Raw genomic sequence first — 16,141 nt, forward strand, 5'->3', positions numbered from 1 at the left:
GAAAGAGACTTCAGGGCCTTGGGATGGCTAGTAAGGGACTCTGGAGCTCAGGTTATTTTCTCCTCTCTCCTTCCACTTGTGGGCAGTGACACTAGAAGGACCAGAGGCACCCAATCTATCAACCCATGGCTCCATGGCTGGTGTCATCACCACGGATTTGTTTTTTTTGACAAGAGGATGGCCTACACAGCACTAGGTTTGCTGGCATCTGATGGGATTCATCTTTCTCAAAGGGGAAAGAGAATCTTTGCTCAGGAACTTGCAAGGCTCATCGACAGAGCTTTAAACTAGACTCGAAGGGGGAGGGGGATAATATCAGGCTTGCCCAAGGGAAGCTGAGGGACGACGTGCCACGGTTAGAGGGAGCGGGTGCCAGCGAGGGCACTCAGCCTGTGTCTCTGAGATGTGCTGGGTACGCTGGGGCACAGCTGAAGTTGAACAGAGTTGAGCGAAAGGATACTGAGGCAATAGGAGCCAAGAGGGAAATTCCAGTGAAACACCTCAAAGCACACAAGGGGTGTTCCTCTATGCAGGAGACACGGACAACAGCCCCACTGAAGTGCTTCTACACCAATGCACTCAGCATGGGCAACAAGTAGGAGGAGCTGGAAGCCACTGTACATCAGGAAAACTATGATATGGTTGCCATCACGGAAACATGGTGGGATGACTCACACAACTGGAGTGCAGCGATGGACGACTATAAACTCTTCAGGAGGGATAGGTGAGGCAGGAGAGGCAGTGGGGTAGTACTATGGGGGTAGCCCTATGGGGGTAGCCCTATTATGGGGAGCCCCCGTAATCCACGGGGAAATGGTTAGTGACCTGCTGCACCACTTAGACACTCACAAGTCTATGGGGCCTCATGAGATCCACCAGAGAGTACTGAAGGAACTGGCAGATGTGCTCACCAAGCCCCTTTCCATCATTTACCAGCAGTCCTGGCTAACTGGGGAGGTCCCAGCTGACTGGAGATTAGCAAATGTGACGCCCATCTTCAAGAAGGGCCGGAAGGAGGACCCGGGGAACTACAGGCCTGTCAGCCTGACCTCGGTACCAGGGAAGCTGATGGAGCAGATCATCCTGAGTGCCATCACACAGCATGTAGAGGATAACCAAGGGATCAAGCCCAGCCAGCATGGGTTTAGGAAAGGCAGGTCCTGCTTGACCAACCTGATCTCATTCTAGGACAAGGTGACCCACCTAGTGGATGAGGGAAAGGCTGTGGAATTTGTCTATCTAGACTTCAGTAAAGCCTTTGACACTGTTTCCCACCGTATTCTCCTGGAGAAACTGGCTGCTCATGGCTTGGATGGGTGTACTCTTCGCTGGGTAAAGAACTGGCTGGATGGCCAGGCCTAAAGAGTGGTGGTGAATGGAGTTTACTCCAGTTGGTGGCCGGTCACAAGCGGTGTTCCCCAGGGCTCTGTGTTGGGGCCAGTCCTGTTTAATATCTTTATCAATGATCTGGATGAAGGGATCGAGTGCACCCTCAGTAAGTTTGCAGATGACACCAAGCTGGGCGGGAGTGTTGATCTGCTGGAGGGGAGGAAGGCTCTACAGAGGGACCTGGACAGGCTGGATCAATGGGCTGGAGCCAATTGTATGAGGTTCAACAAGGCTAAGTGCAAGGTCCTGCACTTGGGCCACAACAACCCCATGCAACACTATAGGCTTGGGGAAGAGTGGCTGGAAAGCTGCCAGGCAGAAAAGGACCTGGGAATGTTGGTTGACAGCTGGCTGACTATGAGCCAGCAGTGTGCCCAGGTGGCCAAGAAAGCCAATGGCATCCTGGCTTGGATCAAAAATAGCGTGGCCAGCAGGGCTAGGGGAGTGATCGTGCCCCTGTCCTCGGCACTGGTGAGGCCACACCTCGAATACTGTGTTCAGTTTTGGGCTCCTCACTACAAGAGAGACATTGAGGTGCTGGAGCGTGTCCAGAGAAGGGCAACGAAGCTGGTGAAGGGTCTAGAGCACAAGTCTGATGAGGAGCGGCTGAGGGAACTGGGGTTGTTTAGTCTGGAGAAAAGGAGGCTGAGAGGAGACCTTCTTGCTCTCTACAACTACCTGAAAGGAGGTTGTAGAGAGGTGGGGGTCGGTGTCTTCTCCCAGGTAACAAGTGATAGGACGAGAGGAAATGGCCTCAAGTTGCGCCAGGGGAGGTTTAGACTGGATATTAGGAAATTTTACTTCACTGAAAGGGTTATCAAGCATTGGAACAGGCTGCCCAGGGAAGTGGTTGAGTCGCCATCCCTGGAAGTATTTAAAAGATGTTTGGATGAGGTGCTTAGGGACATGGTATAGTGGTGGTCTTGGTAGTGTCAGGTTTACAGTTGGACTTGATGATCTTAAAGGTCTTTTCCAACCTATACGATTCTGTGATTCTGTGATTTGCTCCTCAAATCTGTTCTCCTGAACCTGGTGGTTTCTATAATGTTTACTTTGCCCCATCTGCAGTAGGAAGTGCTTTTCCTGGGAATATCCAGTAGGATACAATATACAAACAGAATTGAAAGTTTTTTGGTTTTTTTTAAGTTGATATGTGAAAAATGCACTCATTAGCAAAGGATAGAACTTATAATATCTGTGGAGTAAAGTGAAAGTCAAATCCATTTGCTTTTATCTTTTCTGCATAGATCAAATTGTCTTCTAATGATTTCCCAATACAAACAGCTATAATAAGGCTTTTCTAGACTTAATTAGGGAACAGATCTGGATTTTTTATGAAGAACTACCTTGTATATTCATGCTTCACTCACTGACAAATTGATGGTATTTCATTAATTTAAAAAAAAAAAAAAAAAACAGTACCAAAAAAATAAAAGATAAACAGGGATGATTACATTTGTTTTCAGAACAAAGGCACCAGCAGCATTTCACATCAGTTTTAAGATAACTGAGAGCAATTGTATTGCAGTATTGCATTAGACCTGTGTCTCCATCAGTAAGGCCTGTGGTTGGCATGGACTGCTTCAAGAAAAGGTGCAAGACACCTCACATTCAACTGCTATGACATTATCTGGCTTTTTCCTATATCACCCCACAACACACTACATATCTGTATAATGTTTTGTTGAGAGCTAGTTGAAATTTGGTATGAGGTCTAAATTAAAGTCTACTTTAGCACATACAGTCTCAAATAAACAGTATTAGCCACAAATTGTCCAATTCCTTTTGCAAGTTTACTTTATTTCCTAGTTTCAGTGGAATGTCATGTCAATAAATCAATTAATTTTTTACTGTGTGTTGGAAAAAACACACTTTTATTTGTTTCAAATTTGTTATGTCTCTGAATTTTTTGAAAGTCCCTTAGTTCTAATCTTACCATTATCACAGGTTACAATCTAGAACTGTTAACTTCCCAACACCAATTGATACTGATAGTAAAGGCTGATGATATAACAAGAGTTGTTTGTAACTACAAACTGATGAGTCTTAATTAAAATTATAGTAAAGTTTTCTGGTGTGATCAGTCATATTTAGCTTCCTAAATGATATACCTTAGGTATTTTCAGAACTCTTTAACTCAGTATATGACCTTTTCAATCTCATGTCACCTTAGGCTCCCCAAAAATGAAGGCACCCATTTCTTGACTATAAATACACTGAATTGCATTTTAGCTATGTAGAATAGAATAACTCAGTATAAAAACAATCCAGTGTAAATTCTTCCATTTTTGCCCTCTTCTGCATAATATTCAACATAAATTTGAATTTTTTCTGGCTTTCTTTAGAATTTATTTTTTTGTTTTAAGACATGAAAAGAATTGTTAATGGAGAAATGATAAATTTGTTTTAGGACTTGTGTAACTATATGTACTCGTGTAACTATATGTAATATTCAAAAGAAGCATCTTCTTTAGCATAAAGATAGGCAAGATGAAACAGAAAAGTGAAAACAAAAAGGAAAGGAGAAAAACACCTAGCAAAGCAAAACAGCATCAAGAGAAAAGCAAGGGGGTTTATTTTTCATGTAATTCATAGATGCCTCAATGACTGTGATTCCTGGGGATGAGAAGGATAAGTTGCATCATTTCTGAGCCCTTTCCAATCAAGCTAAAAATATTAAACTGAATTCTTATACTGTTCAAGAAACAATCTCTGTTTAAAGCTTTCTGTCAAACACAGTGTATAAATATTACTTGTTACATTCTGATAACAAGCACTGATTTATCAATTTGAGAAAATAGAAATATATGGTATAGCTTTCCAAGGTGACTTTTGACTGCCAGGCTAAAAAACATGACCTGATTTGAGGTTTGGTCCAAAATATAACTCATTGTTAAAATATATGAAATTGATTTTTCTATAAATAGTAGATATAAAATGCTTTTAACTGGTGAAGAGCTTGCATCCACATTTCTGCCTATCTAGAAAATTTGTGGTAGTTGTGAAGTTTTCAGCTTTGATCTTTTAGCTATCCTACAGCCACAGATCTAAAATTCTGAATTAGCTAAATATAAGATATATGGTCTCTCTAGTTCATTTTCAAGACAGTGTTATGTTATCTTTCTATAGATGTCAAACCAACAAACTTCTAAAGTTCTTTTATGATATACACAGTAGAGTATGTGTATGAGGTAGAAAGCTATACAGTAAAATTTCTCCATGCTGTGAAATGATCTGATTAAATATTTTGCATTTCTTTTCTGTATGGCATTATGTGTCTCAGGAATATAGACTTGTCTAGATTAATATATTGTGAGAGTTCAGTGTTTCCGCAGTTCAACGAAAGACTAATTTGCAGAACCTGTAAGAGAAAATTATAAAAGCTGTGACTAAAAAGGAAAATTGTTGCCAATTTTTATGTCCAAATAAAATTCATAATTGAGCTTAGAATTTAGTGATAGAGATAAACTTGATGCATCTTCCTTCCTTGCCCAGCAAGGTTGTGAAACCTGTACACCTGGAGGTCTTCAAAACCTGTCTGGACAAGGTTTTGAGCAACCTGACCTAATTTGACATTTTTAAGCAGGAGATTGAACTAATTACATCCAGAGGTCTCCTCAGCATAAACTTCTCTGTGAAAATATCATTACCTTTTCTCCTCTTCCCTTGCCCCTCCCTGATATCTACAGAGCACTGGTAACTTCTGCCATACTTAAAAGAGTAAACAAATATTTATTTTTTTCTTATTATGATATATAGAAAATGTTGTTGATTGGATACCACATAGTGTGATTCTGAAGATCATGGAGTGTAGCTAGAAGAAGTTAAAAAAAGTAATCCAGAAACAGTCTCCAGATTTACATGAAGGCCAAAATTTACACATTATCCAAATTCCAGATTAGTATAAATCAGTGTCTTTGAACTGAAATATTGAAACCATATTGATTTAAGATTTTGGCCAGATTTATAAAGTGAAAAAGGAAAAAGATATTTCATGTCTCTAGATTTGCTAACATCGCCTTCAAAAATATAATGGAAGAAAAATAATGTTACCTACCCTGTTGATATATTCCACACAGGGAGAAGAGTATGTCTTCACAAAATCACAGAAAGACTAAGTTTTTTGACACTTCTTGCATTTATCTGGTCCTACCCCCCTGCTCAAAGCAAGGCCACATGGAGCATGTTGCCCAGCAGCGTGTCCTGTCAAATTTTGCATATTGCCAGGGACAGAGCCTCCACAACCTCTCTGGGCAACAGGTTCCTGTGTTCAAACACCCTCAGAGTAGAAAACAGTTTTCTTGTGTACAGATGAAACTTCGTGTGTTTTAATTTGTGCCTGTTACCTCTTGACCCATAAGTGGGCACCACTGTGGAAGTCTGGTTCCCTCTTCAATCCCTCCCAACAGGTATTTATACACAGATAAGATTCCCCTGAGCCTTCTCTTCTCCAGGCTGAACAGTCCCAGGTCTCTCAGCCTCTTCTCATATGACAGATGCACCAGCCCTTTCACCCTCTTTGTGGCCTTCCACTGGACTCAGTCCAGTATATCCATGTCTGTCTTGTACTGGGGAGCCCAGAACTGGACCCAGGGCTTAGCAGAGGGGAAGAATCACCTCCCTCTACATTCTGGCAACACTCTTCCTAATGCAGTCCAGGTAGCTGCAAGCATGGTTCATGGTCAACTTGTCCACCAGGACCCTGCCTGTACAGGTGCATGGGGTCATTCCTCCCTAGGTGCAGGGCTTTGTATTTCCCGTTATTGGACTTGTTTCCCTTGTCTGAACTTACAATTTCATCTTACTAAGTAATTTCTTCTTCCTTTGTATCACTACATAGTGTCATCTTCTTAATTTGAAGAATGAAGTTATTTAATTTTGTGAATGCATGACTTCTAAAAATGTAGTGCTTAGGTATACTCTTCTGTGAAGACTTTTAGAACCATCTTTTAGATATGGGTAATGATGCATATACAAAATAGTGATAATTTATAAAGTGTAAACCCTGTAATTTTAAATCTATATTTCAGTCTGAGTTCTTCACATCATAATTCCAGTGCTTAATGACAGGGTTGTTTATTCTCTGAGCAATGCTTAGAAGTGCATGAGTGCTTGGGAATACCACCAAAGTTAATGAAATGGTAGAAACTTCAATCTATAGGTGTTATAAATCGGCATTAAAGTCAATGAAACACATTGTACCCAAAGAAGCTCTGGCTGATGGTTTAGGTACTTGTTTGTTGTTTTTTTTCTTTTTCCCCAGTTAAGATGAACAAAAAGAAAACATCCTGTAGGTTACCTTTAGAGGATTTTCTAAAAGAATATTTTAAAGTTTAGAGCAGAAAGTTTGGCTTTTAAGACTTTCCAGAGTAAGCTTTGTGACTTCTGGGTGGTTTTCTCTTGTTTTGATTTTATAATGACGTTTTTAACATACATTCCTCTTTTTTAAATCCAGTCCAGAGACAATTTTTTGTAGACTTTGTTGCATTATCAGACCATGAGAAGCATGAAGGGAATTGGTTTTCAAAGGAAAGAAAAAAAGAATGAGAGCTTTGCTGGTGACTTCCTCAAATAATTTTAAGAAACAAAGTAATACTTTCTATATTTGATTTTTTCCCAGGAGGAGTAGACTGAAGTTCCATTAGTTAGTTGTTTTAGGTGAGACAAAGTTGGCAATGCCTAGCATGGTAAGAAGTCTAATCTTGGGATGTGGACACACAGTAGTTTACCAGTGCAATTATGAATTCATGAAGACTTAAAAACTTCTGGGGTGTGTATGTAGTGGCACAGAGAGCAGAGCAAGTTGCAAAACCCTTACAAAAAAATGGATGTCCTGTGTTGAACTCTGCATAGCAATGGCTATACCGTTAGCAGAGATCAGGCAAACTTGGTTCACTTCTGTGAGTGTGCATTCTTTCTTTCTCATTCCCTATAATTTCTGTGCTGCAGTGAAATAATTACAATAGCAGGGCTTTCTCTTGGATCTTAATGCATTAATCTGGAAAATAAAAGTTAACTCACAAAGATTTATTTGCGTATCACTGCCCTGTTTTCTCAGGAAGACTGCAAGAAGAGTGTTGATGGATGGTTGAGTTTCATTCTCTCTCATGAGACCATTAAAAATGTTAATGTAAACCTTTTCAGATGTCTAAGAGACTAAATCAGGAAAAGTAAGAGGGTGATACAGTGGGGGAGAGGGGAAAGGGAAAGGTTAAGCTTATTTGTGAAATGCCAAGTTATGAGCAGTATGCTTTTGCTCAACAAATATAATGAACAATCTGGCATTTGGCTTGTGTGGAATACAGAATAGAAGAACAAAGGGCTTTGGGTATATATTTGTGCTAATCAATAAGAGAGTATCCTTTCTTGCTCTACACAGAGTCTTCAAGACAACAGATGTAACACAGTTAAGTAAACTGTAGAATTTCTGTTCCTAATGTGTTCTGCTGGTCATCTTCCCATCTCTCTTTTTTTGAAATACGTATTTCAGTAATGAAACAGTCTGGCTCTTTAATGATGGTATAACCTATCTTAGCTGAAACCTTTAAAAAAAAGTAGTCAGAAAATATAAACCCATTACAAATACTGTATGGTGTTATAGGAAAACTGATGAAACCAAGGATTTAGTTGAGGGATGGCCCTACTGTTGATTATGTCAATTTACATTCTTTGACTTTTCATTCCACTAATATCAAGTGGTTTGCTTCTTTGGAACTACGAGAATGAGAAGGGCCAGTCATATGCGAGTCACATGTGTTGCCCAGAATCTTACTCACAGCTGACTCCTTTCCTCCCTCCATTCAAGTTAAATGGCATGTTCTCCTGAAGCACAAAGAATTTCTGCAGTGCTGTGCACTGTTAGCTGTGAGCTGGTAGGAGATACACATGCTCTTCTTTTCCCTGTCATATCTAGAGTGACATTGGTGAAGGAGATCTGGTAATGGTATCTTCCAGTAATGTCTGCTGAACTAGAACCTAAGGTATGTACTGCTGAAATAAGTCTGTCATCTTTGCAAACACCTTGTAACAGCTTGTGTCTTTGTTTTTTGGTTGTTTGTTTGTGTTTTTTTTTAACTTTGAGAAAACCCTCAATAGAATACAGTGATTCTACAGAATGTTTTTTGTGAAGCATATTGTGTACCATGCTTGTCATACAAGCATGCAATACCCAAGCCTTTCGTTCTTTCAGAAAAGGAACTTATGAGTTAGAATGAAAACAGGAGTTATATTATTGTGGTTGAAATATCATGGAAAGACAAAAGTAGACAGCTGATAATTTTAATCTTATTTTTTAATGCTTGTCCTGCCCTTGATGCACCATATTTCAAATCCATAATACTCTGACGAGGACAACAAACACATTTACTGTCATGAATCATGCAGAGGGCAATTACAACAGGCATCAAATATACTAAAGAACATCAGACAAAACTGAGAGGTGAGTAGGGTTGCAAGAGTATTTGATATTTTATCTTTTTCTATGTAGAAGGAGGATACTTGATGAATCTAAAAATATTTAGACTGTACTTTGATTTGTGCTATTCATGTGAACAGCAGCAAAAAACCCTGATGTAGTTTTTACATATTCCCAGGGTTGAGCCGGTCAAAAGGAACTACCAACTAATTACTGATTTCATATAATTGTGGAATAAGGTAGGTTGGACAGGACTGCTGGAGTTCATCTAGTCCAGCCTCCTGCTCAAAGCAGGTTCAGTTAGACTGTGTTGCTCAGGGCCTTGTTCCATTAAGTTTTGAGCATCTCCAAGGATGGAGATGCCACAGCTTCCACAGACATCCTGTTCCAGTGCTTGATAACCCTCACAGTGGTCAAAGAAATTTTCCATTATGTTGAGTCCTAATTTCCTATGTCCAACCCGTGTTTGTTGCCTCTCATCCTATTGCCATGCACATCTGAGAAGAGACTGGCTTCAACTTCCCTATACCTCCCCATTCCTCATCAGGTGGTTGTAGCCAACAGCAGAATCTCACTTTAACCTCCTTCTTAAGGCTGTAGAAACCCAGATCTCTCAGCCACGTGCTCCAGCCCTGGCCATCACGGTGACCCTCCGCTGAACTCACTCCTGTACATCAGAGTCTGTCCTGTGCCAGAAGCCCAGACCTGGACCCTGCACTCCTTGTGTGGTCTCACTGGTGCTGAGCAGTGGGGCAGGATCAGTGCCTGACCCTGCTGCTGTGCCTGTGCAGGTGCAGCCGCAGGTGCAAGGGCTTCTTTGCTGCCCAGGTGCTCTGCTGCTTCCTGGGAACTTGCTGCCCTCCAGGGCCCTTTCTGCAGAGCTGCTTCTGCTCAGTCAGCCCTAGCCTGTCCTGCTGCAGGGGTGACTCCTTTCCAGGGCTTTGGAGAACTCCATGAGGTTCCCTTTAGCCCATTTCTCCAGCCTGTCCAAATTTCTCTAAATAACAGCACTGCCCTCCAGCCCACTGTCCACTCCCCTCAATCTGGTGCCCCCCAGGTGCTTGCTGCCAGAGCCTTCTGTCTCATCATGCAGGTGATGAGGGCACTAAACTGCTTTGGACCCAAGTATCAGTCCCTGAGGGATGCCACTATTAAGCAGACACTATTTGGACTTTGCAACACTGATCTCAGCTCTTTGAACCCATCTTTCCAGAAAGTTTTCTTCTCACCTTGTCATACCCATACCCAGGCTAGACCTCCCCATAGCTACAATGATCATGTCTACGGGTGATCATGTCAAGGGCCTTGCTAAAGTCAAGGCACACAACAGCCACTGCTGTTCCCTACATAACCTGCCAGTCACTTCATCACAGAAGCTGGTCAGGGTTGCACTTTGTAGATTTCCACAAGCACAAGAGCATTGTGGCTAATGAATCTGTCTTCTAGAATTAAGCTCTGATTGCACCATGTGTGAGCAAGCAATGCCAGGTTAATCTTGATAAAAGAGGTAATTAGCTATTTCATAGGCTGTAGCACATGGTAGCAATCAGAGCAAGAATTCAACTCTTCACTAGTTTTGTGCTTAAATGGGGCACCTCTTTTATGGTTTGTTTTGCTTTGTGTAAGTGAAAATTTATTTTTATAAAGCCACAGATACATTTCTTAGGTACAGTATTATGAAACAAGTTAAATTGGAACAAATTCTGCTCTCTCAACTTAAGTTTCTGGAAGTAAGAGTCTGCACTAGAAAAGTTCATATGCCTCACAAGGTGCTGTTAGGTCAGTTGAGACTGACTGGTCTCAATTGCTTTGTCCCAAAGCCTATTAAATTGTCTCCTTCTTGTGCTGGTTTTAGAAATAATGTCAATTTTAAGTCAGCCTGAATGTGGGATTTTCTTTCCTTTCTGTAAATGGGGTATATATGCCGTGAAAGAAATGTGTTCATTGTGTATTGTGTTTGCCGTTAAAGTACATCTTTCTTTTTTATTACTTTGTTTGTCCATTAAAGTGCAATAAGCTTCCCCTCACTTTGGATTTGATTATTAGGATTTTATACTTCCCTGTCCATAAACACATCAATGCACAGAGATTCAGCAGGTTAAGTTTTGGTAGCCCTGATCTTTATCTCTGAATTCTGTTTCTGGCATAAGTGGATAGACAATAGAAGGATAAGGAAGATAGACAATATACATGATAATGTCTTTGGTGGAGAGTGACTGGTAAGGTGGTCAGTGAAAAATAGAGAAACTTTGCCCACGTTTTGTTCAGTCCTTACTCTGTTACAGCCTAACGCATTTGGTTGGAGGAAAAGATGCTGCAGCCTCTCCAAGGCTACTTGTGTTCCTCTAGAAGGCAATTAACTACTGCTGTCAGACTTGAGTTCCCAGAATGGCCAGTGCAGTAGTATTTTATTAATGATGCTCTGCAGTGAAATGTGTAAAGAATTGTGCTGTTTCATTAAACACAAAATCTTCTTGGTTGCCAAGGGTGTATGTTTCTCTAGTAAGCTGGTATTGGGGATAACTACTTCACTGAACGTCTGTTCAATTTTTGTGTAACAGATGTGTATATATATAAACATGTATTTATATATATACATAACTAACATTTTTAAATTGCTTGTAAAAGTTGGATTAGTAAAAACAAATTTGGTTGTTCATCTTAACATACGGCATAATCAGGAGGTCTGCAGCACTGAACTTGTAAATGTATATGTATTGAGCATTTTTATATTAAGTTGGTCCTTTTTTCTGCTGCTTAATATGATAATCTCATCCAGGCTCCCTTTCCCATGAAAGGCTGGACCAGATAATCTTTCCCAGTCTCTTCCAGCCTGGGCTGGCCTATGGGTCTATGGTTCTATGACTTGCCTCCAGGTGCTGAGTGTGCAGACTGGAGTGGGAGGAAGCAAGAATGAGTCAGGCATTTTGAGAAACACGTAGAAGAGTATCTATGCAGGCAGACACAGACAACCTCAGGTTCACCCAAAAAGTCCATTCATCTCTAAAGCTCAATAGGTGAAATATGATGAAGTCCAGTGTGTATTTCTTACAGACTACTCTGAAAAATTACATTGGAATACCATGGTAAGAGCATCACCTTATAGTGTGTAAATTCTGGTTTAGCAATATGAAAGAGTTTGTTGTCATAAAATTTAGCAATTTCCCTCCTTATGGACAGTCGTGTTTTCTAATGATTTTCCCTTCAGAACTGGAGAGAGCTTAACACATTCATGCTGCATACATAAAGTCACCAGATAATAATTATATACCTATGATTTAAGCTGCTTTTAGTGATGTATTTTTTTGGCAACGAAGAGAAGAAACTACATATTTTTTTGTTGCTTTTTCTTCCAAGAAAGCAACTGAGTGGTCCCATTGAATTTATAAACATTTTTGTGTACTTATCAGTCTTGTTGGATGAGAATGAGAAAGTTTTCACACTTTGTAGGATCAAGCCTGTCATTTTTGATGCATGGCTTCCAGGAACAAACTATGCACAGAAAGCATTCTGCAGCAAATACTGGGTGCAGTCGGCAGTCAATGAACATGAATTACACACTATTTCAAAACCATGTAAACAGCAGTGGTGTTATATAGTTGATATTTCCAAACTTTATTACAAATGTTCAAATATTTTTAGATATTTTCAATCAATATGTCAGTGCCAAATGGGAATGGTTGTGTATGATAAAGCATGGACTGCAGCTCCAGTTTTATAACTGTTTTAAAACTTCTTTCACTAGTGTTTTCTGTTGGAACAGTTTCAAATATTGTCCTGTGAATCCAGCAGAATTAGTACAAATGATAAACATTGCTGAAATCTCTTCATCATTTTTAAAACCTTGGTCTTCTTTTTTTCTTCATTATTAATCATGACCAAAAGCTACATATCCATCTGTGTTTTAAAATCAGCAATCTTCTGAATTTCTTAGAAACAACAGATTATACAGTATGGGTTAAAAGAGACCTTAGTGCAGAGGGTTAGTGGGTTGTACTGTATTAAAGACTCCAGGAGGCAAATACAAGAACAATATGAGAAATGCACTGAGGATGCCAGCACATCTGGGAACAATCTAATTATCAAATTGAACATGTTGCAATGCTAACTCTATGCTCAGCATATTGTCTTTACAGCAGGGGTATTGCATCAACAGTACAATCAGCCATTCCTGATGGTTAAAGTAGTCTGACCTCCTCTTTGGATTTGTGCTGGATAATACCATTTGTTGCCATTTAGGTGAGAAATTGCTCCAAATCTCCACGTGCCATTAGGCACTAAAAAAATTTCTTGCTTGTTCTTTAGAATTTTTCTGCTTTTGTCCCATTCTTGCAAATGTTATGATTTGCCTATGTTATGATTTGCCTGTGACATGAACCAGTTTTGCTAATTTTCCCAATTAATCACTGAAAAATCTAGTACTATTATGTTATCTGTGGCTTTCTGCATATCTTCAGCTTGCAGGTGGCTGTATTCCTTGTAAAAGATGTAATGATTTAAGTATTTCACTATTTGCCTTTTTTTTTTAAATACAGTAAGTAAACTTTAAAATGTTTTCTTATAGAGGAAAGAAGGATAAATATATAAGGAACATCAAAGAAATATGTTACTTGGAATGCAAGTAAGTGTAGTCTGATAATCAGGAAACCTTGCCCATAAGAAGTTTCACCTGAGCAAAGAATATGCTAGTCCAGGTTCTTTGATCAGTATCAGTAGTTTCCTTTTGCTAATAATGAAGGATAACCACATATACTTGTTGAACTTCTGCATGCATTTGCAAAGTAAATTAGAATTTACTATAAAAGCATTGAAATAAATATGATTTTCCAGTGCAATTTTTATGTAGCTCCTAAACAAGTTTGCTTCCAAATGGATACTGGCTTCTGAAATAGATTGGAAATATGGAATTTGAGAAAACATGCTTCCCTCCTGGATCTAGAAGTGTTTCTACAGCTAGGCCAGAGTCCTGAGCCCACCAGGCTGTATAGAGATGGTATTTCATGTGCTGACAACATACTTCTCATGGAAAATGATACTATATCACTTTATTTCCTTTCACTGTTGAAAAAATTGGTAGGAAGTGGTGCTTCCAACAAATGTACAGAAGGAGCACTGTATCCACGTAAACTCACAAAGTCAGTCAATAGCGAAGGTGACTTGAGAATTACACACTGGTCAGTCACATCCAAAACTACAAAGTCTGAAGAAATTAGAGATGGGAACAACAGTACATGGTGAGAGTGCATGGCCAGGGATATACTATTGTGTTCTCTTCAGGCTCCTTTCAAGGTGTAGGAGCTTGTCTCAGAGCTGATGTCCAGAGCTGATGTCTGAGACTAGTAGTTCAAAGAAAGTTGGTGGAGGCAAAGTGCAATGGACATTCTACTACTATTCTCTAATACCGATCTTTGTGAATAAAAATACATCTGCAATGACAGACCAGATGAGACATAGTTTTCCTTTCTAGTGAAAACTCAACTGGACACTAACAGTCCAAGTAGCTGAAAGCAAATTAGTTAATCTGAAAATCGTATCAATTGCAAAGATAAAGGTCACCTGACAATTTTAATTGCTTGAGCAATCATTACTCTTGGGACTAGTTCTGAAAAGTGGAAGAAGCAAGTTTAGTGGAAAGAGAAATAAAACTTCATAGAACAGAGATCAGATCATGAAAACAGTAAAACAAAAATTCATTGGAAAACCCAACACTAAAGAATCACAAATTAGTGATTCATCTGATTATTTCAAGCCATTGAAAGAAATTCTTGTTGTGAGGGTTGCTGTGGAGTTAAATTGATATAACTCATTTGAAAAGCTCCAAAGTGCGATATTTACTTAAAGACATGAACATGAAAATTAAAATGAAAAGGCTTAAAACTAAATCACAAAGTGACGAATATATCCTATTGTGATTTAGGAACTGTTTATTTAGAACTACGTCTGTCTGGCAACAGAGTCTTAAGTAGTAAATTATGCTAACTTTTTGAACTTTGAATTTTGAGTGTAATGTAACTTGATAAATTCTCTATATTTAATTCTATGAATATATGCATATTGGAGACACATTAAATATTTATGTTAAATGGACTTCTAAAAATTAAAAATTTACCTCTAACACTTAAGAGGTTTTGAATAAACTTTTTCAGAGAAAATGTGGAACCTTTTTTTCCATCACAAGGGATTATCTTGAGATAAAAGCATTTTATAAAATCTCTCAGAAAGATTTTAAAGGAAAAATAACAGAAATATTTAAATACCAAAGCAAGATTTTCATTCAGAAATTACTTTTCCTTTCAAGTGTTTTACATGAACGTGGCAGTAATGTGTGTTTCTTGGATGGATATATATGACTGCAAGTATCTACTGTTTGTATTTTATCTGGTAAAATGCACTTTAAAACATATAGACTGTATTCTATTCTTTAAAAACTCTTCATGCCATGTGTGCAATGTAGGAAAGACCTAAGGACATCAATTACATCTCTGCTCACTTAGTCCCCTTTGATACTGCTAGACTGAGGGATAAAGTGACTTCAAAGTGAATAGAAGTTATTTTAAAAAGTTCAAAAATACCACCTGTTCTTATCTGCCACTCTGGTGTGGCCTTCTGTCCTGGTATTATCCTTTATACATCCTTTGTACATTAGCTGTAACACAGTTGCTGTAAAATCTACTTTGTTTCCTGTTCATCTTTCAGTGAAAGATAAGTCTGTGGTATGTGATGCATGTTCTTTCAAAAGTGCATTCCCATAATCTATCATCGTATAATTAGCTTGCTTTGGCTGTAACAGAGTTAATACTTATGAGACTAGCCAGCCTTAATCCTGTCATTGCACCTCCTCTTGCAACTGGCTACCCAGGGCATTCCTAGATAGTGCTCTTCATCTATGGCTGTCTTGCCATGTGAGAGTATCAATTAGCTGCAACACAGGTATTGTTATACCATTTTGCACATCAATGAACTGAGCCACAAAAAAGTGACATAATGTGCTAAAGGTCATGTGTGAGTGGTAGTGGCAGAATTGAACACAAAATTCCAGGTTCCAGTGCTAAAAACTAAGTTACTTTGAGGAAGATGTTTCCAATAGAGAAGGGTGCAATGAACTTATGTGATATTTATGAAAAAAGTAGAAAAGATGTTCGGTTGTCTCAAATGATTCATACTTCAGATCTACCCTGTGACATACAGTTGAGCTCTTTTATGCCATTTTAAATTGAACTGAAATATACATATATATATATATATATATATAGGCATGTGTATATATATGTATCTAATACATTTTCCATGTATATATGTGTGTGTGTGTTTGTTTGTACACGTATTTCTGTCATGGGA

The sequence above is a fragment of the Ciconia boyciana genome, chromosome 4, assembly GCF_034638445.1.
Source record: "Ciconia boyciana chromosome 4, ASM3463844v1, whole genome shotgun sequence".
In the NCBI taxonomy this organism is placed as follows: Eukaryota; Metazoa; Chordata; class Aves; order Ciconiiformes; family Ciconiidae; genus Ciconia; species Ciconia boyciana.